General features: G+C 40.0%; 2 pseudogenes; one reads left to right on the forward strand and one right to left on the reverse strand.

Annotated features, from left to right (window-relative positions):
• Positions 1-5419: 5419 nt before the first annotated feature.
• LOC120431999 (uncharacterized) lies at positions 5420-6923 on the forward strand (annotated as a pseudogene).
• Positions 6924-10620: 3697 nt separating this feature from the next.
• Positions 10621-22054, reverse strand: LOC120432000 (condensin complex subunit 1-like; annotated as a pseudogene).
• Positions 22055-22818: the final 764 nt, after the last annotated feature.

Consider the following 22818-nt stretch of genomic DNA (forward strand, 5'->3'; position numbering starts at 1 on the left):
ACGCCACTGATGGAACCGCTGAACACTACGGCAGCTGGTTTGCCGTCGCCTTCGGGCCGAGTGACTCGTTGCTATTCTCAGCTGCTGTCCTCGTTGTCGTTGCATCGCTTCGTCGCGGATCGGTTGTCTCGGTTCCAGTCACTAACACCAACAATACTGTAGTAGGAGTCGGGGCCGTTGAAGTAGAGGTAGACTTCCAGCAGTGCTCTCGTAGATGAGAATATCTTCTTGTTGATTCGAGACAATAATAAACTTGATGCCTAGAATGTCGCTCAACACTGCCAGAACGTCCCATCCACCACCTCTACTTCCATCCTTGAGTTGTTGGATCTTTTCCACGATCCGATCCTCTGACGGCCGTTGTCGATCGATTCCCCCGGATTCGGCTACTCCGGGATGAACTCCTCGTACTTAAAACTGTACCGGAACAGGTAGTTTGCAGTACACTCCCGCATACACTGAAAGAATCCAACATAGTAATCTCAAGTGTTATTTCACGTGAGTGTCTCAAAAAATCAACACGACAAATTTACATGCTTTTCATTTGACCCACACATATTTTCCACACCAATTTGATGTGAAAATCATTGGAAATCAGCTGATCGTTAGCGTAGATTTGCTCCATTCAACATTTCCTTTGATTTTGACGTGGAAAACACGTTAGATTGAAATGTTTTGGTTTTTCAATGTGGTTAGCGAAAATTTCTTCATAAGTAAGATGGCTGCGAACGGTGATGGAGCAAAAATTGCTGTTTGGGTTTAAAAATTGTTTAAACGCGGGTTTTGCGTAAATATTTAGAGAATTATTGTATTAATCAAATAAAAAAGGGCTTAACGCGGGTTATTTCTAGGTAAGTAAAATCAAGAGAAAAGTGTTGCTTCTAAAAGTTAATACAGTGTTTTCTATTATTTTTTTTTTTCAGATAAATAGATTACGGCCAGTTTTTGTGATCGAAATCCGGAGTTTTGTTGCCAACGATTTGAAAACTCCTCAATCCTATGTGCAGCTGAGCGGCTTCATCACCTAAACTCTAGCCGAGCGGCGCTTCTCGAGTATCAACACGGTCATCAATTGCGGTGGATTCAACGCGGACACAGAATCTGGTCCCTATTCTTTGACTGTTTTGTGTTAGAGAAGAATTATGTATGCTTTTAAGTGATTTAATTTTGATTTTTGTAATTCAAAAATTATGAAAAAAGAAAGATATATTTATAACGGAAACTGTGCAATTAATCAATTAAAATTGAAAAAAAATCCACCCGTTTTACCCACCTGAATACCAATAGAAAACCATTTGATTGACACAACAAAATCATTTAACATTCATGTGAAAAACATCACAAATTCATGTGCGACATCATGTGAAGTTAACGTGTTTTGCATTTGACTTTACCGTGTCCCGCGATGAATATTTTCGAAGTGATTTGCACATGACATTCACATGTAAAGTCGTATGGGGCAGATTCACGTGTGAAACATGTGATATTGCTATGTGACTTTCTTTCAGTGTAATGTCCATTGCTTCAAGATGCACTGGATGATCAGATTCGAGGTCTGTAGTGAAAGGTGAAAGGTGCAGAGCTGTGTTCATATTTTCTTTTCTTTTAGTTTTCCTATCATTTGAACATACTTGTTAGTTGATGAACAATTGAAGAAAAAAGGCTGCTCTCCTCCCACAGTGATTTGGCCAAAGTCATGGAAAACTACTTTGTTGAGTCGCAAAACGGCCGGTTTCGTTTCACGGAAAGGGGATCGATCGCCAAACCAGCGACCGAATTTTGCTGGGTTGGTTTTGCTGATATCAGCGAAATTTTTCTCTAAACCAGCGAAATTTTTCGCTGAAAAAGGTGGCTGCGCGAAATCAAATCCAGCAACTTGGTTTCGCTGGTTTGTTATTTCCGAAACGGTTTCTTTTCCAGCGAAAGTTTTCGCTGGTTTGATACACATCCTTCCGACAGCCGTCATAAATGTTTGTTATTGTTCACGTTCGGAAGCGATTTGTGGCAATCGAATTGCTTTAGGGGTTTTTTCAAAACAAAAAAGCATGAAAAAGTTCTGCATCAAGTGTTCAGCATTAAAATACATACTCAACAGGTGAGGGTTCTTTTCAATGAAAAGAAGCACGTTTCCATAAAGTTCTCGCAGCAGAAAAATACGGTGCAGTGAAGCTGGAGATGTATTTGTACTGCTGCATAGATGAGTGCACAAATTGTCGCAGGTGGCAGCAAGAATCGTAGGCGAGGTACTTGACCATGGCCGCGGAACAGTTTGTGCTGTGGCAAGTAAGTACAACCTGGTTTATTTTGGCATAGGCTTCTGCCGCCAAAACAAAAAAACAAACGTCGGTGATAAAAAACGCTGATCCAGTGCAAAAAAACACTGATCCAGTGGAAAAATTCGCTGAACCAGCGGATTTTTTGCCGGAACCAGTAGAATAATCTCCTGGTTGATTTTGGTACGAGCTGCTGCCGCGGAAAAAAAACCCGGACGTCAGCGATAGAAAACGCTGATCCAGCGTGAAGGAACACCAGTTCAGTGAAAAAATCCGCTGGACCAGCGAATTGTTTCCCAAAACCAGCACAATAATCTACTGGTTGATTTTGGTACGAGCTGCTGCCGCCGGAAAAAAACCCGGACGTCAGCGATAGAAAACGCTGATGCAGCGTAAAAGAACACTGGTCCAGTGAAGAAATCCGCTGGACCAGCGAATTGTTTCCCAAAACCAGTACAATAATCTCCTGGTTGATTTTGGTGCACTGCCGCTTTTTCCAAACCAGCGAGAAAATTTTCTGATTCTAGCAAAACTGATCCCCCAAACAGCGACATTTTTCACCAAACCAGTGTTTTTTTCACTGGTTTGGTAGAATTTCATCGGTTTCCAAACCAGCGAAAAAAAATTAGCGATTCTAGGTAATTTTTGTGCAGGCTGAGAAATTAGCGACATTTTTCGCTAGTTTTAGCGAACTTTATCGCGATTTGGCGATGGATCCCCTTTCCGTGCAGGGGAAATTGAGGGTGTGGCTTAACCAAATTCATTGGCATGTTTGTTCAATGGAGAATTCGACCTTCTCATTATTGACCTACATTTTTGAGAACGTTTGAGGAACATAATTTTGATATTCCAATAACATAATTTAAAGTTTCACGACAATGGTTCGAACCCATGACTTTCGATTTTGAGTTGTACTCACGGCACCAAACGGAAAGTCATGAAGAATTGCAGAGCTCTGCATAATTTAATTCATGAGGTGCTTCTCATCGAAACGGACCACTTTTAGCAGAACAAAATTTAGTAGAGTTTTCGGGGACTGACTATAAAAACCCAAAATTCTTGAGGAGGGCAGTTAGTTCTAGTCAGTTCCAGTTCTTGTTCCAGTCCAGTTCCAGTTCCAGAAGACGCCCCAGACCAGCCAGACCCGCCAGCAGCCACCAGTAGCAGAGGCCCCAGTCCACTATGGGGTATTTCCATATAAGCGAGCGGCCAAAAATATTTTTTTTTGCTTTTCTGTGACTTTTTTGTGTTGTTTGTACTTAGTATAATGAAAACAAATAAAATTTGATATTTTTCCAAAAAAAAAGTTTAATTTTCGATTTTTTCATATATTTGAGGCCACATGCATTAAAGTGGTGAATTTTAATATTCTTGCTATTTGATGCACGGAATGGCGGTTTATGCTATGTTAAAGTTTCAGATTTACGTTCAATCTCCCTCCCCTTTTTCTTGAGTTAAAATCCACCTCTCTTTGAAGACCCCCCCCCCTCCCCCTCCAATTAAAATTTGATTTTTGCGGTGTTTTAGAATTTTAGATGGTTTATTTTATGGAACATTGTATGGATTCTCGTCCACGTTTTTGGTTGATCCACTTGCAAAATTCACGTTTTCCACGATAAATTCTTCTAAATCAAAATCACTATGTAACCGATTGTCGTTAGATTACTTAAAATATGAACTTCTTCTATGGGCTTTTGTATACCTCGTTTTGAAGCTACAGAACAACGTGCGTAGTTTTTCCTCTGTGGTTTTTCCCTGAGTTGATCATGTGATGGTTCTGCAATGTTGTAATTCTTACAAATATACTCGAAAGCAGTTCTCACGTTTTCAGAATAGTGCTTCTGCTTCGTTATATCGTACAGGGACACTACGGTATTATTATCCATACTTTCAAAAGAACACAACAACGAACTGATATGAATATTCGACGAATCGTTTCTGTAAAATACTTAGAATAGGAATTTCTAATTTTATTAAACGTACCTAAGTACCAACAAAGTCATGAATATCAAATCAATTTCAAAACATACATAACAGGAACGTCATTTCTGCCTCCGCAGGTAAATAATGTGATTTTAACCAAGCGTATACGCGAAATCATTAATTTCCTTGCATGAATCAAAATGTTCAAAATGGCATAACTCAAAAAGTGCACATAAGTGCACTTTGAAATTTGGAGACAAGTTAGGACATGGTTCAAATTTTAAGCTGCAAAATTTTCAGATCGCACAAATGCACACAAAAAAAGTACTCCATTAACAAAGTTGAAAAAAAAAAAAATTTTGAATAAAAATCCATCTTTTTTTATTTTTATTATTTTTTTTAGCCTGTAAAAGTGTGTTTTGTAAAATATTATTGAAAAGTTAAATCAATTACCTTTCTGAATATATATATATGAAAAATAATATTTTTTTTGTCAAAAAACATGTTTTTTCTTACCATTTTCGCCTTTGAAGGTTTGCAATTCAGTGAATTTTGAACCTACAACTTTCAAACTCCGGATTTTTCTTAGTTAGAATGTTTATTTTCGAAAAAAAATACCAAAAAAATAATTAGAGTATATCGGTTTTTCGATTTATGGCCGCCTGAAACCCCATAGTGCAGTCCAGCCGGACTTAGCGGTGGAGGCCGCAGTCCGCCGGGACTTAGCTGTTTGAGAAGTCAGCCGCGACTTAGCCGATTGAGCAGTCCGCCGGGACTTAGCCGTTTGAGAAGTCCGCCGGGACTTAGCCGTTTGAGAGGTCCACCCGGGACTCAGCCGTTGGAGAAGTCAGCCGAGACTTAGCCGATTGAGAAGTCCACCCGGGACTTAGCTGTTTGAGAAATCCACCCGGGACTTAGGAGTTCGGGTCTGGCATGGCTCGGCGAAGGTCTGGAGGACAAGTCTGGCTTCAACGTAGAGAATTGGCTCGACGAAGGACTTAATGAAATTAGCAACAAAAAGTTGAGTGATGTGATCGTGCGCGTAAAACTTGAGAGTGTTACCGCAAAAATGTAATCTTTAAAAAGTGTAATATACAAATAAGTGAAGTTTACTGATCTGTTTTGACTCTACAAGTAAATATCACAAAAATCCTGAAAGCCTAAACCGCTCGGGCACGTTCACAACTACATCAAGAAGCGAGTTTTTCAGGGAATCTTTCTAAACTGTTACAATAACGTTGCTCTGTTGCAGCTTTGCGGACACGCCGACGCTGTGCAACTACATCCGGCCGCTGGTGTACGATCCGTCGATGACGACGGACAAGCTGCAGAAGATGTACTTCCAGTCGATGATGCAGATGCTGCTGGAGATTGTGGCGTCGTACGATCTGGGTGACGAGGTCGGTCGTGAGAACTTGAAGAAAGTGCTGGCGGAAAAGTTGGCTTGCGGCGATCTTGGCGAGGGCAACGTGAAGACGATTATGGCCATCTTTGAGCGGTTGGTGAATGACGTCGAGGAGCGGTTTCGATTATGTGTGGATTTGACCAACGCAATTTTGGGACCCTCGCGGGCGGACGTTCCCAACACGATGAGTACTTGGAAAAGAACACGGACAAGAGTCTGCAGATGAAGATTTCCTCGCTTCGAACATAATGAACTTGAAGGAGCAGGATATGGACAAGTTCAACAAGAAGGATTATGGCGGTGCGCAGCGAGCGTCGGACGAGTTGACCGCGACAATGACGTACATAATTTCACTATCCGGTTCATTTACAAACGGAACTAGCAGAAGTCTGAACACATCCAGTTCTACAACATTTTTTTCCAGCGGATTATGAAGGTGTTGAAGATTATAGAGATGGAGCGGAAGAACTTTGATCCGTCCGCGCCGAAGCTCATTCTGCAGAACCGGCTGGAAATCTGACTGGGTTGTGTGAGCGCCGTTGACGAGCACCAAGGTGGGCTGATGTTCAATCTGGACGTTTCGCGTCGTGTTCTGCTGCAGATCACCGACATTAGGACTTTTTCTGCCTCGATCTGTACGAGATCATCCAAGTGGAAGACTACAAAGATAAGGATGATGACGATTTGAATGTTCCAGAAGGACTTCCTGTCGCCGTAGTAAAGAGAACGAGGTGGATGAAAAGAAGCCGGCGAGATTAATTCGCAGGATCCGGCGGTAAGTGTTTCAGCTGTTTCGCCTTGGACTCGCGGTGTTTGAATTACAGCGGTGTTTTCACAAGTGATTGTATCACTATGGCAGCGCTAGGTCCCGACTGTAGTCCCGATTCGCCCAAGATGACGGAATGTTCCGAATGTGATGAGCGGAAGTTAGTAAATTCGTTTGAACCGCTCTCTGCCATCGAAAACGATCCTTCTTCGAGCTGCTGATTGCACAGTGTCAGATCGGTTAGATTGACCAGCGGAATTACGGTTCCGTTCTCTAGCATCAACGTAATCGGTGATGTGGAGGTGTAGTGTGATATTTTATACAAATAGGGCGTTTACCCCGACGAAATTGAGTTTCAGAACCTCCGTTATTCTTGGTTTCGCATAATTTACGCCAACCATCAAAGGAAACGCAATCTTCACTAACGTGAACACTTTTGAATGCAGATTGCAGAACATCATGTCTTAAATTATTGTTTATTAATTTCAATTCTTTAAGCAATATTTGCATTCTAAATCAATTTACAATTGGTAATTAACAACATTTAAAATTCAACGCAAAATTAAATTTAACTTGCGCGCTCTCTCTTTTCTCTTCTCTCGCTACGCTCCGTTACCTGCTTTCGCGCAGGCAAGCACAGGCAAAAAAAAACAGTCTAAAGTGAAACGTTTATGCGGCTGGTTGTTGTTTACGATTTGTGCGCAGGTATAATTTTCAAACAAATCATTTGATTTACCAGATACTTTGTTTATATTTTTCTTGTTGATCATTTCAGCGCCGTGGACAACTTGATAAAAACGGAACAGCTGGTGCTGGAGAATTCGATCGGTAATCAAAAGAGATTTTTCAGGCAGCCGGCCGACAATATTGTTCCGCCGAGGATGCGACCAAGCGAACAAACGATTGGCGTCAATCAATCTGAATCATCAGATAAGTAGGGGAGTTTGGGGTAATATGAAAGGTGGGGGTAATTTGGACACCCCTTTAAAAATCACGTTTTCTTCGGATATAAAGTGAAAACGGCAATTTAAGTGATAAGGCTAGTACTAGTAATGGCCTAGGAGTATGAATAAACCAAAAAAGTTGGAATAGGTTAAGTAGTTTTGGTATAATATGTAAAAGATTCCAAAGGCCGGTTGGCCCCGCCTTAAGTTCTAATATTTGAGGGTTGGGAAATAAGGTTTTGCAGGGGTTATATGGCAAAAAAGAAGTCAATTTTTGTTTAAGGGCAGACGCGAACGAGAAGTGGTCGAGAACAGTCGCTTAAATAGTTAGCTCCTATCGATCTCTCCACAATTTAACAGGGGCCAAGGCCACCTGCATTGTTCGTTTTTTAAACAAAAGGAATTCAACAAAAAGGAAAGTAATGGATCGCGCGCAGAAGAAGAATACCGTGGGATTCGATTTCGGAAGAGACGGCGTAATGCCGACCTTGAAGGAAGCCATCACTTTCCTGGTGCAGGTTCTCAAGATCAAGGACACAGAAGTACACTCGGTGTACCTGGACATTTCGGACAAAACGTTTTTCGTGAAGTTTACCGACGAGATGACGCTGAAGGAGACCACACAACGCTTAAGACAAACGGAAACCTTCAAGTATGCGGACGGGAGGGAAGTGCAAGTCCACGTGGCCGTGGCAGACGGGTTTTTCCGTTACGTTCGGCTGTTTAACCTTCCACCAGAGGTGACGGACGCGGAGATCGCCAAAGCGCTGGCCAAATTTGGCACGGTGCGGCAACTGGTACGCGAAAAACTGCCGTTGGAACTCGGATTCAATGCATTCAGCGGGACTAGGGGGGCGCACATGGAGGTGAAAACAGAAATCCCTCCAGCACTGTACATTGGCCACTACAAGTGTCGCATTTTCTACGAGGGACTGCGAAATCGCTGCTTTACCTGCAAGCAGGAAGGCCATGTGAAGGCGGACTGCCCACAGAAGGCCTCGGCACATCGAACTCCAGCAAGTGACGGAACCCCCAGCAATGGATGTGAACCTGTGGACTACGCAGCCGCTCTAAAGGGCCTGGGCTCCCCGTTGCCGGCACTTCCGGCACTGCCTTTGCCGGCGATACCGAATGGCGAGCGACTTATGAGCCTGGTGAATGAGCCAGATGACCGGATGATTGTCAGCCCCAAAGAGGGCGGAGATTCCGAAGGAACAGTCAAGCCAGAAAACCGGATGATTGTCAGCCCCAAAGAGGGCGGAGATTCCGAGGAAACGGTGGAGGTAAAGAAGCGGAGGACTGACAGCCCCAAAGAGGGCGGGAAATCCGATGGACGGGTCGAGCCAGATCGGGCGGGCGGAGATTCTGACGGAGCAGGCGATTCAATGGAGATGTCGCCGAACGGAGTGGAACCTCCAAAACCACCACGAGGTCGACCGACGGACAAGACACCAAAAGGAGAAAGTGGTAAGCCGCAGCCACGTTTAACGATTCCTAACCTGCTCAAGGTTCTGGATGGTCGCAGTCGATCAAGGTCGGCGCAAAAGGAGAAACCTAACCCCAAAAACTAACAACAACTAACCCCAAAAAAGAAAGAACAACTAACCCTTAACCCAACATGAACTACACGTGCATTATCGCCAGTATCAATCTAAACGCAATTCAGACCAGGCTTAAACTTTCACTTTTTCACGACTTTGTAAAGAACAGTAACGCAGATATTATTTTTTGTCAGGAAGTAGCTTTCAACAATTTTTCATTCATTTTCACCCACCATGCGATAGTTAACGTATGCAGAAATCAAGGCACGGCTATTTTGATTCGTAAAGGTTTGGATTACGATGATATCATCTGTGACCCAAACAGTAGAATTGTTTCAGTATTGGTTAATGGGATTAATTATATTAACGTTTATGGGCACGCTGGATTCCAGCTGAAAAAAGAACGGGAAACTCTTTTCGCTGAAAATATTGCCATTCACCTTAATAAGGCAGCTGCTCGAGCGCACGTACTGGGTGGGGATTTCAATTGCATATTGGATCCGACTGACACCAAAGGAAATACCAAAAATTTTTGTAATAGTTTGAAAGTACTGACGTCAAAAATGGCCCTCAAGGATGTAGAAAAAGCTTTAAAAAACCAAGCAGTGCAGTACACCTTTTTGAGAGGTGATTCAGCATCTCGTATTGACAGATTTTATGCTTCACAAGATCTTTTAAAATCTGTTTTGAATTTTGAGACCTGGCCTGTGGTCTTCTCAGATCATAGGGCGATTTTGATGAAAATTTCCATTCAAAAGTCAGACTTGGGGACATCATTTGGAAGAGGTTATTGGAAGATAAACACAGCTTTTATTAATGACGATGAATGTGAAAATGAATTTTGTTTTACGTACGAAGCTCTACAACAACGGCACTCGTATGAAAATAATTTTATGAACTGGTGGACGACCCATTTCAAATCCAAGGTTAAAAACTTCTTCAAGATGAAAAGTATTGAATTCAACCGGAACATAGCCATGCGCAAATCTGAATTATACAAAACGTTGATTGAATTATCCTCTAGACAAAATGATAATGAAGATGTTAGCAGGGAAATGGGCTTAACTAAATCATTAATTTTTAAAATAGAATCTGAAAAATTAAAATATTATGAATCAAAACTTTCCTCAAACAGTATCCTCACCAACGAAAGGACGAACATTTATCAGATTATTGCCAGGCATAACCCGCATAGAAAAAAACCGTTTGAAAATCACTTGTTAAATATTCATTCAACATTTTACCAAATTGTATAGCCACTATTTGGTAAATCATTTTTTTAATTCCTCACCGTCTCTCAAATAGTGAACTATTCCCCATATATGTTGTTAGCAATATTCACTATTTGATTTTTTCTTCTACACGCAGAAAAATATTTTGTAGAATCAGCCTGTACGAGGTTTGATTCAACAAAATATTTTGTTGAATATAATCAACAAAATATTTTTTTGAATCAACCCTTGAATTTTGTTGTTTCAAATCAGGACATTTTGTTGTATCAAATCGGTATTTTTGTAGAATCTACCCTCGTTTTTGTTGATTAAAATTTGACAGAAAGTGCGTTCAAATCAGATTTTTGTTGAAACAACGTTGATTTTTTGTTGAAATAATTCAGACTTTTTTTCAATTTAAGGCTACTGATTGAGTCAAAACAACATAACATTTAATTGAAATAATTGTTTCCATTATTTATTGAAATTTTTATTTTTGATTAAATAATTTATGAAACATCAGGAATAATTTCACATTGCTTTTCACATTTTGTTCTTAGACAGTTTCGCTTTTCTTGAACCGCACCTGGTGTTGCCGCCGCCTCCCGATGAGGACATCAACGACGAGTTGCTTAAGCTGCCACCGCTTGTTGAATCTGTCATGTTCTCCAGTGGTCTGAAAGGGTAAAAACATTAGAACGGCATCACTTGTGGAATCTCCAATGCCAAGGCGCCTACCAAGCTTGTTCCGGGCCAAGGAACTGGGAAGTAGCACGACCCTTCCGACGGAAGCTGCATCCGCATTTCAAGTGCCGGAGCTTGTGTGACTTTGAAGCTACGGTGTTGGAAATTGATCCCACTTGTTGCTGGCAGCGTTTAGGATACTTTTAAGGCAGTCGGATTGAGCAAGGTGGTCATTGCTCGTTTTTTCCGTCCCGTGACTGTTTGCGTGGTGTACTTGGGGGGCAGCTGAATAGTCACATTTTTTTAGCACAAACTTCTCGAACCAAATGAAATTTCGTCCACGGCTGGCGGACAGGCCACAAATCGGTCGAATCACGCGGAAAGTCCACATAACTGAGGCAGGGACCGAAGAAAACGGACCCCGAAGAAGGAACAATATTTTTTTTCCTTTTAGGTTTCTCGAAGATGGATTATTTTGACAGAAAAAGAACACGTGTAAACAATTATTATTTGCAATTGAATCAAAAAACATTTTAGGTTTGATTCAATTGTTTTGTGTGTAGAATCAACGCATTGATTTTGTTGTTTTTCCAAAAGAGGTTTGACAAAATCGAGCGTGTTAATTCAACACTTAATTTTGAGTTGTTTCAATCGGATTCGAGAGTTATTTCAACAAAAAATCGATAAGTTATATCAACAAAATATTTTGTTGATTCAAACAGGCCTGATTTTTTTGCGTGTAGCGACACTTTGTCAAATGCTTTATGTAAGTTCAGTTTTGCGTATATATTTTCGGGATTTCACCATTTCTCAAATGGTATTTTTATAGTTTTAAATAGTTATTTTAGTGATTTTTCATGGCGCATTACATTTTGGGAAATGATTGCAACAATTTGAAAAAAGATCAGCTTTTTCGAAATTTTGAGCAAAAAAACACTGCAGTTTTACTTTGAGCAAAGAATTTAATTTATTTTGTCATTTTAGCAGTACAATGATCGAATTATCTTATATTAATTATCTAGCTGGTGTTTAATTCAAGGAGGGAGAGAGATTGCGGAAAAGAATAAGGCATTTCTAATTCTAAGCTCAACTAATCTCAAGGAGACATTCGCATCAGGAAGTTGATCAAGATCCAGCACAACGGTAGCATTTTCGATGCCAGTTCCATTTTCGCCATCCTGTGGACGTCGTCAATCAGGTACTCTGCTCGACTTGAAATCTCTTGCGATAGAAGAAAGCGCAGCTGTTTAGTTCCAAATGGGACCGCTGTCCCATCTTGTCGCAGTTGACGAAATTCAGTTTCAGATCAAAGCAAGCTTCAGGTGCATACCTTGAAAAAACAAAAAGTACTTATTTACAATACAATATCGAAATCCAATGGTGATATTCCACTCTACGTTGAATAAATTACATCCTTGATACAAAATCTGCAAATAAATCGAGTTTCACATTTGCAATGAGAGAATTTAGAGAACATAATTTGAAAGCGCAAATCAAACAAAATACCGTCATCTGGGGTGAATCGGGACTACAGTATGAATAGGGACAGCATTGTTTAGAGCACTTAAAGGTTTTAAATTTGAAAATTAATGTACACATTTTGTTTGTCTGAGTCTGTTCTATCCGAAACCAACCAGAAAAATAAAAATATTGTGCTCTAACATGGTTAAAACTGCTGTCCCAATTCGCCCCATGTGTCCCTATTCGCCCCAGTTGACGGTACTTCTGATTTATCCGAACTATGTTTGATGGGAAAAGAAAAAGCAAATGGAAATAACAAAAAAAAACTCCTCAACATACATACCAGTACATTCTGATTAATGTTTCCTCTTAAGCCGAAGACACTCGGACAGCGTTTGTTCTATTGGCAGCTCTGTCAACCGAATATCAACTGCGGCCCCAGACTGATTTGAATTTTGCTATAGAATAATCCTTTCGTCCCAAACTGTAGGGACAATTAGGTTTCTTCTGCTACATAGAAACCTAGATTGATATCCGGATTTCAGTCCTGTAGAATAGAAAAAGAAATCACAAAGTATCAATTCCTAAAGGTAAATTTTACAAAACAGGAGCAACATTTAAAAGGGGGGGTACGATATGCTCTTATGGCCTTTATTCCCACTAAAACACAAGGAATGAAAGGCCGTAAGAGTATCAACCCTTTCAAATTTTGCTCAAGAGAAGGGCGAGGAGGAGGAGGAAAGATATGCTAAATATACTTATCTAATTGACCGCGACGACCTTGCCCACGACCGTCCTTGTCATTGTCGACTAGAATGCACACGATCAGGTCTACACAATCCGGGATAACCCGAGAGAATCTGTCGCTAAAAACGCGTCCTTGTTGATGGCAGCCGGGGTCGGATCGCAAATCTGAAAAGGTACTTTTCATCAAAATCTGAAACAACATGTTTGTTTGCATTAAAATTTAATAAAACTTGCGTGGTTTTCCGATTGATTTGTTATGGTTGATTCGAACGGTCAGTTCCGGGAAGTAAACAAACCTGCTGGAGTTTTACGTAGTACTCACTTCTAGCAGACACTTCTGAAAACAAACGATCCGGAAAACCACTCAATTGTGTCCTTAGTGTTTTTTTCCTCCTCCTCTGATCCCGCTGGACGGAAGGAGGGAACTTTTTTCTAGCTGCTCACGGGTGTAAACAAACGCAGCCAATACTTGCTGTGTTCATGGGAGGCAGTTCTATTTACACTCACTTTTGAAAACAGGACACACGAACGCGAAAACAGTGAAGATGCGGATAAACAATCGCGAACCGTGACGATCACGATGAAACGAACCACAACAATGCGCCGCAAGAGGAGTTTTGACGTTTCAAGTTTCAGCGTTTATCGCTGCGCGCGTTGGGCGAAAGCGAATATAAAAATACAAAAGAGGGAGAGAGAGTGAGAGAGCGTGCGCGCTTCATAGAATAGCTTTTCACAGCATACAAGTAAATCTAAATTCCGCATTTTTTATTTGAAAAAACACTCGAATTTGAAATCCAAGGTTTCGCAATTTTGAAAAGTTACAACAGATACAACAGTTGCCAGTTCTGAACGATCTTTTTGTTCAGCACAATTTTCTCGTACTTGCCGGTAAGGTTGCTACTAAACAGCACGAACTTGCTACAATTTCAAACCGTGAGTTTATCAAAACGGAACGCTATAAAAAAATCGACTTACTCTTTCACTCTTTGAACAGGTCCAGCTTGACGTGATCCCGCGTAAACGCCGTCACCATGTCATGCCGCGTCAGCGCGTCGTACAGTTCATTCGCCCGGCACTGGAACTGCTCATTCTGCTGCTTTCCACTTTCGGTTCCTTTGATCCCAAACAGGTAATCCGAGGTGAAGATATCAATCGCTTCGTACATATCCGTTTGGGACTTGGACATCAGCATGTCCTGCAGTTTAGGCACGCGCAGAGCCAGCTGAATCAGCTCTTTGTATCAGTGAGCTTCGATAATCGATCCGATCACGTTGACCATCTTTTCAATGTCCTCATCGATACTACCCTCAGCACAGCACCCGACCGTGAGCTCGACTCAACCGCTAGCACTTCCGCCAGCACCGGGTACATTTGCACCGTTAAATCTTCCCAGTCTCCTTCGGTTTTTTTGAGCGCCGCGTCCTGCTCCTCGAGCCGTTCGACGGAACGTTCCAGTACCTGATGGAACCGCATTCTGGCCTTTGATGTGGTGCCAAATCTGAAGCTCCTTGGGGCGAACATGGACCGAAACGTCCATCGTGTGGTTAAACAAATCATGCAGGAAGTCATCACGCGTTTCCTTCAGCTCATCGACCAGTTCCTCCGAGGTCAGCTCGGTCACGATGGTTTCGCCCGTGATATGCAGGACACAGTTGCGCACCACTTCAGATTTCAGGTTCAACAGTTCGTCCCTCAGCCTGGACAAATGTGGAATGATAAGCTTCGGAGCGAGCATTCCCAGATCCAGCGTAAACTGGCTCATGTGCATTGCCGTATGGCTGTCGGCCGCTTCCACACCGAGCCGCCCGATCCTTGATCAACACCGGGTAGATCGAAGCGAAGCCAAACTCTTCGTACAGCAGCATCACGCCGCCAGCGATCGGCGCAATAGACGCTTCGCAGTGCTCCAGAATCTGCAGGATTCGCACCGGAAAGGACAATGTGAGATTGTAGCACTTGATGGCCGTACCCAGAATTTGAAATACGCAGTTCTTGACGTACGACTGTTCCAGCGTACGGTAGCAGATGTCGCAGATTACGCTAAAAACGAAAGATTGTGATCATATTAAAATAATTAAACGAAACATGTTCCGACCAACACAACAAACGACTCTTCGCAAACCGGCGGATCCCACAGCTTCTTCAACGGCAGTTGAAACAGATTGCACAGCTGCACGATGCACTGGTTCCACTTGTTGTCCCAGTCCACCACCTCAACCTGATCGTTGTCCTTTCGCCTCCACCCTTCTTCATCAACCCTCCAACGCGGTCCATGACGTGAGCTTCGATGGCTTTCACGAGACCGCCGAGCAAGAACATCAGCATTTTGACCGCAGTCAGCGCCGGCAATCGGTCCGCCTGCGGCAGCTCCGATTAAACCAGCTCATCCGAAACCTTCTTCGCGCGGAACAGGGTCGTCCCCGACAGCTGGTCCGCATTGTCGATCGTGGAGTAGAACGTGTAAAACTGGTCAAAGATGCCGAACGGATCATCAGTTGAGGGCGGACCGGGCCGATTTGAGCGCATCCGGAAGCTCGCCCGAGTCCAAAATGCGCCCCAGGCAATAGTTGTTCTTGCTGATCAGCTTGCTGTTGACCCGCGGGATCACCAACTGTCCATGATGGGAGTTTCCGGTCGGCGATGTCGGAACCACTCGCGAAGAATCCGATTTTCCAACGGAACGAACACAAAATTACAAGCAAAATTTGTTATTTTTCTATCTCTCTCAGACAGCTTTTTGTTTTGGCGGTTTTGACAGATTTTTGAAAGGGGGTTTGGTTATTTATGTCGACTGATTCATTAATTCGATTAAGTCGATCTATCAATGTTGCATACAAGCTGGAAAAAAAACTTGGATGGTACCAACGATATTGAAACACATGAAACTTTTTTATGAAAATGGTTAAGAATCGGTTTTAGTTAGTACAGTCCAGACTCGATTATCCGAAGGTTTGGGAAAAAATTCACTTCGGATAATCAAAACTTCGGATGATCGTACCACGAAAAAAAAGTCGATGCCTAATTTTTTATTGTCGAGCTTACCCAGTCACGAAATATTCTAACAGAGCTGATTCTGTCAGAATCCTGCTAGAACGGTGGAAAATTTCTGCTAGAATGCTGTAAGAATATCCAGCTCAGTGAGAACTCTGCTAGAATCCTGCTAGAATGTCGTGACTGGGTAAGTATGACCCCTAAATTACGTTAAAGTGATTTAAAACTTTTAAATCCAAGATGGCGGCCAATATGGCGGTGTTGAAATATTGAAAAAATGCATTTTATTATTTAATAGGCAATCAACTATTCAAATTTTACTAAAATGGGGTTGCAGAACTCAAATTTGATGTTTAAAACAAGAAAAAGAAAAAAAAACGAAAAAAAACAAATTTTTGTTTGTGATTCGATTATTCGAAATCCCATACAAACCTTCGGATAATCGAACTTCGGATAATCGAGGCTTCGGATAATCGAGTCTGGACTGTAATAATTAAACATAAAAATAAGGCCATGTAGTTGAAAATTTATGTCACCAGCAAATTTTTAGCCCGTTTAGGATGCTATGAAACTATGTTTTTTTTAACTAAAATTATGTCTATACTTCATTTAGATTAAAAATGCATGGTATATATATTATTTTCTGATTTTGTAGAAACAGTTTCTTCAGAAAGAATTTTGAATAAAAATAAATGTATATATAAATAGAGCATATTTGGAAAGGTCCTATGTACACAAACAACGTGTTACACGAGGTATTACACTAAAATTTTAACATGTTGTATGCTCCCTAAAAACATAAGATCTTTCAAATAATTAATTCATAATCAGGAATATGATCAAATTCTTGCAGCATTTAAAATTTAAATTAACAATTTTCCAAATACTGACTATTTGTGAAAACATAACTCCATATTTTCGAACCAACAATTTGACAAATCGTCACCATTTCCCAAAAAGTAATTTAATGTTTCTTTATGGTCACTAAATCATCCTCGTTCATCCGGGAAATTCAACCAAAGTAGTAGAATTGAGAAGCTTTTAGATGGGTGTAATGAAATTGTCGGCACAGAGAATATTAAAAAGTTTTTATTCAACCATTTTTTCTGAAAATTTCAAAAAGCACGACTTTTTAGAACCCAGTTGCAGATCAATGAATTATATTAAAAAAAGACTAAATCAGGACGACTCGAACTTGGTAATTGAACCTATTACCGAAGAAGAATTAAAGAAGGTAGTATGGAGTTGTACAAAGAAGAAAACCCCGGGCCCTGACGGTATTTGTTATGAATTTTACGTTAAGCATTTTGATTTAATGAAAGATGATATGATTAAGTTATTTAACGACTTGCTGCGTGGTAATGTTGTAATTCCTTCTTCTTTTTGCGAAGGAGTAATAACATTGATACCAAAATCTGGATGTGCGGAAAACATTTCTGGTTTTCGTCCCATAAGCCTGTTGAATTGTGATTACAAGATTTTTACAAAAATACTTGCAAATCGTATTCAGAATGTTTTGGGAAATATCCTTGAGGAAGGGCAAACTGCATGCGTTAATAGCGAATCATGCGTGGACAGTCTTGACATGCTGAGAAAAATTATTGTCAAAGCTTCTGGTTCAAAAAGATTTAAAACTGCAATCGTTAGTTTCGATATGGAACGCGCATTCGACAATGTTAGTCATGATTTATTGTGGAGCATATTAGAAAAATTTAACTTTCCGGACCAGTTTATCGCATGTCTAAGAAATTTATACCGAAATGCTACCGCCAGTGTTCTATTTAACGGGCATTTGACAAATTGTTTTAAAATTGGCAGATCCATTCGACAAGGCTGCCCACTCTCGATGCTACTTTTCGTAATTTACCTGGAACCATTGATAAGAGAGCTCTATTCTTCTGTTTTTTTTATTACTAGATCATAGTTTTATTAAAGTGGTAGCGTATGCGGACGACGTAACAATGGTTGTTAAAACAGATTATGAGTTTGATAACGTGCTGAAAATTATTGAAAAGTTTGGGAAATGTTCTGGAATTCGATTGAATAGTAAAAAATCTTCTTACGTACGGATTAACAACTGTAAATTAGGACCACAGATTCTTACAGAGGAAACACAAATAAAGGTACTTGGGATGTTAATTGTAAATAATTGGAAAGATATGATTGATAAAAATTACAGCAAAATTATATCAGCATGCAGAGGGAAATTGAATTCAATCTGCATTAGAAATTTAAATTTTGTTCAAAAATCTTGGATTCTAAATACGTTTATTCTTTCGAAGTGCTGGTATCTTGGTCAAATTTTACCGCCAGACAAACGCCATATTGATGAATTGAAGAAAATGGTGTTAAGATATTTCTGGGGTTCTCAAATTTTTAAAGTTGAAGCAGGACAATTATATTTACCCTTCGAGAGAGGTGGATTAGCGTTAGTTGAGGCAGAGGTAAAATTCAAAGCATTATTCATTAGAAATATGTTATACAAAAATAACGTTGTTAATAGAAAACACTATCTTATAGACAATATTTCTACAAAGAATTTAACTCGGAATACATATGATTGGGTGAACATTGCTATTGAATACGAAGCCTACGATTTTTTGAACACATCGGCACTAATTTATAGCTCGTTGTTGTCTAAACAAAGCTGTGAACCGAAAATCCAGAGCAAGGCGCCAAGTCCTGACTGGTTGAGCACGTGGGAGAATTTTAGTGAAAATTATATGGACTCTGATGCGAAATCTATAATCTATGAAATTTTAAACGATATATATCCAAACAAAGAAAAATTATGCAGCTATAATGTGAGGGGATTAAATAACGCCGAATGCGAGATTTGCCATGAACTTGATACAAACTTACATAGAATAACAAATTGTACAAATTCAAAGGAAATTTGGGAATGGGTAGTTGAAAAAGTGAATGTCAATATGAAGGCAAATCTTCCGGATCCAATGGAAATCCTTTCTGCATACATAGGAACAAAAAATAGAATTTTTCAGGCCGTTTATTGGATTGTGTCAGAAGCTATAGTTTATAATATGAGGCATTACAAGAATCCATCGTTATTTGTATTTAAAAGCATTCTCAGGAATAAAAGGTGGGATCAGCGACAGTTTTTTGTTTGGAGGTTTGGAAAATATGCATTTGTTTTCTAACAGCGTTGTGTATTTAAAGATTTAGATGTACCTACATATGTAACATAAAACAAAAGTGAAATAAAATTGTATCTAAAAAAAAAAAAAAAAGGGGGGTTGCTTGGACGATACCTGAGATATGTACGTATAAAAATTGTGCATTTTATCCATTTTTTTCATCAAAAATTGCAATATATGATAGAACATGCTATGGGGGTAATTTGGACATGGCTTGTGGGGTAATTTGGACATACCTGAAAGTCTACCTGTCAGGTAAAAAAAATAACTTTCATGGTTGGTTAAGTTTTTAAAGGGATTTTGTTAAATTTAGAGGGATCTAAAATGTCAAAACACTCAAAAAGGAATGTGGACAATGAGAACTTTCACAAAACCCCTTTTTTTAATTTAGATAAATTTATTTCATTGATGAAAATCTGATTACTGTACATTTGGCGTACAACTAGACTCTAATGTTGATTGCTTTTAATTAATTTCTTTGACATTTCTAATTTCTATGCTGGTTTATAATATTATTTAAATTTGAAGGGCCACAGAATGTAAAATTAAAAAAAAATATGGATAGTTTCAGGTTAATTAGTTCTATATAAAGATTGATTTATATAAATCTAAACGATACCTTTATGACTAAAAACTATACTTGTGCCTAATCCAGAATCAATGTTTAAATCATTTCAGAAAGAATGATTAAATTATGTATACTACACTGAATAATTTGTTATCTTCCTATTGAAATATAGTTGTATCACAAAATCATTATTTAAACCTTTTATGAAATATTGTGAGCAAAACAACACTTCAAAATATAAAGCAATTATAAAACCAGGTTATCCTTCAAACATGCTCAAAAAATCAAATGTTAAACTTATTCATCCACATTCCTTTAAAATATCCATACAGCCCGTGGCAGAGCAATTTCCTTAGGGTGTCCAAATTACCCCACACTCCCCTACATATGATATTTGAATATTATATTCAACTTGATACTTTGTGATTTTTTTCTTCTTATTTTTTCAGGTTTGGACGATTTTGGCAGTATGATCAACTAAACAGAATCAACATTCAACTAGAATTTAAGCCGCTAAAGTTCAAATATTATTGTTGTGAACCATCCGTCAAAAAGTGAACAATTCTGTAAAAAATAGGTAGGTAAATTATTTTAGAAAAACTTTTAAAAACTTTTTCAAAGCCATTTCTCAAAAAGTAGTAAATTTGTATGATAAACATTAATTTACCATTTGAAAACTATTTCTGAAATAGTGAAACTGGGAAAAAATGTAGGATAAACCTTAAATAACCATATGAAAACTATTTCCAAAATAGTAGCGCTAGGTAAAAATAGCAAGAAAAACCCTAAAAAACCATTTACAAACCCTTTCTAAAATAGTAGACGCAAGGTTAAAATTTGTAAGAAAAACCTTAAAATACTTTTAAAAAACCATTCCTCAAACAGTAAAAACCGAGAGAAAAAGGTCGCTTTTACGCGAAAATCAACTTTATTTTTACCATTACACAAATGGTAATTTGACGAAACGTTGTTCGGGGATTTTTAAGGTTACCGTTGCTAACCACCCTCATCTCAGATGGTCGAACTTTATGAAAAATGGTAGGGTACCATTTACGATATGGTATTTTTAAGGTTTTCCTACCATTTTTCAAATAGTGGTTACGATCTGTGAAATGGTGAGAAAACCATTTAACACAATGTTTTTTTTAAGGTTCTTGTTTATGCGGGCAGCTTGTTCGACGCACGCATCTTGCAAAGGTGTCGTGAGTGTGTGCAGTGTGGGGGGGGGGTTTGAGGTGGGCAGGTTTGGCGGTGTGGCTGGCTTTCAGTGGTGGATAGGTGTAGATTGACCAGAAGAGAGGCAGTTTCCCTATCAGTGCTTGTGTTGGTGGGTATTATTTATTTTTGCGGAGGCGAGACTGATATGGCAGCCCTGTGACTGCAGCGCCTACTAAGCGGTGCTGGCGACGGTTCAACGCTCTTCCGTCGCCCGGAGAGGAGCAGGCGGCATCGATCGAGCGGAAAGGCGACTGCACAGCATGCTGTGACCTGGGTGAGAGCGTTCTTTTTATGTTGGGTTTGATTAGTCTGAGTGTGTGCATTTTAGAGAGAGAAAGTGTGTTTGAAAGATGTATGTGCATGAGTGTTTTTTCTCTCTTTCTTTCGGGTCTTGACATTTGCTTTCTGTAAGGAAAGAGATGCGCGACGTCTTTGCGTTGCGGCGCTTACGGTTTGTTTCGTGAGAAAAATTAACCCTTGGTGTGTAAATAATATTTTTAGTAGTGTAGTCGCTACTGACTCAATGGTGGCGAGACGCGTGGTCGGTGCATGAGGAAGGGGAGCGAAGAGAGGATTTGTGGCCAGGCTGAGTGTATGCGAGCGGGTTCTGTGGCCACTAGCAACAGGACAAGACTGAACAGCGTTTCAACCCGGCTGTGTGCCAACCCACGGTCAGAACGCACCAATACAGTCGAAGACGTTGAGGAGCGTGCTGTGATAGTTGGTGAGTCTGTTCCAACCCTGACTGAAAAGTCCGTCGGACGTCCGTCGTTTGTCGTCCGTGCAACCGTACGACGTCGCACGACAATGTCGTGCGACATTCGCACGAATGTCATACGTTTTTGCACCAAAATGTCGTATTTGTCGTGCGATCGATCATCGAAATTGTTCGACATTGTCGTACGACATTCGACCGACGTCGCACGGTTTTGTTTTTTAGGTTGTCGTGCCTTTGTCGTGTGCTGTTTTTTCAGGTTTTTAGGTTATGTTGCAGTTAAAAAATAGATGATTGTTTATTTTTAATTTATTTTATTTTTTCATGTAATTTGCACATTTCCCCACAGTAAAAAATCAATTATTTCATTATACTTGTTGTGTCGCGGATCTTCACGTACATCTTGGTGTCGTCTTCCGGTTGGTCTTCCAGTTCTCCTCGTCGCTCGGCATCTTGGCCGGAATTTTTTGGCGTTGTCTTCCGGGTCCGGATTTTGTCACCCATCTTTTCGAGCCGACGCCAGCGTGCGGGGCAGCATCTTGATCAAGAAGGACTATTGCTCCTCGACTAGCCGCAGATACGGCGGGGTGCGGCGCCACCGTTTATGTCCCATGGATTGATGGCCACCGGAGTACGGGACAACGTCGGTTTACGAACTTCTGGAGCAGGTGTTTTTGCGGTCGTTACAGCTTCCGTTCAACAAGCTGCGTGGAACAACACGGAGACGCTGGGTTGTTAGCAGGATCAGATTGGAATATGTTTGGTTACCTGAAAAAAGATAACGTCATTCGGCTGAATAATCATATCCAAATCATATCTAGAGTTTTGTTGTTGAAACAAAGGGAATCTCATGACAGATATCATACTCAAAAAATCTGTGAAAATTCATAAAATAATTAATTGTGGAATATTCAAAAGTTTAACTTTCAATGTAAAATTTTGAAAACAAATTAATTAAAAAAGTAGTTAATTAAACCTTATTTTATTCAGAAAATAAAGATTAAAGCAAATTTAAGACAACAAAATATTCTAACATTTTAAATTTCAAATTAAAAATCAACATTAACGCAAGTTCCATGGAGAAACCCCATCTGGACCTGTTTAAATATTTTTGATTTTTTTAAATTAAAATGCATGTGTTTCTGAAGACTTGGGGTCTTCATGCTTTGAAGAAGCTAAGAACTTAAAAGACTTTAAATAATTTTAAAATGTTCGA

The sequence above is a fragment of the Culex pipiens genome, unplaced genomic scaffold (genome assembly GCF_016801865.2).
Source record: "Culex pipiens pallens isolate TS unplaced genomic scaffold, TS_CPP_V2 Cpp_Un0172, whole genome shotgun sequence".
Lineage (NCBI taxonomy): Eukaryota > Metazoa > Arthropoda > Insecta > Diptera > Culicidae > Culex > Culex pipiens.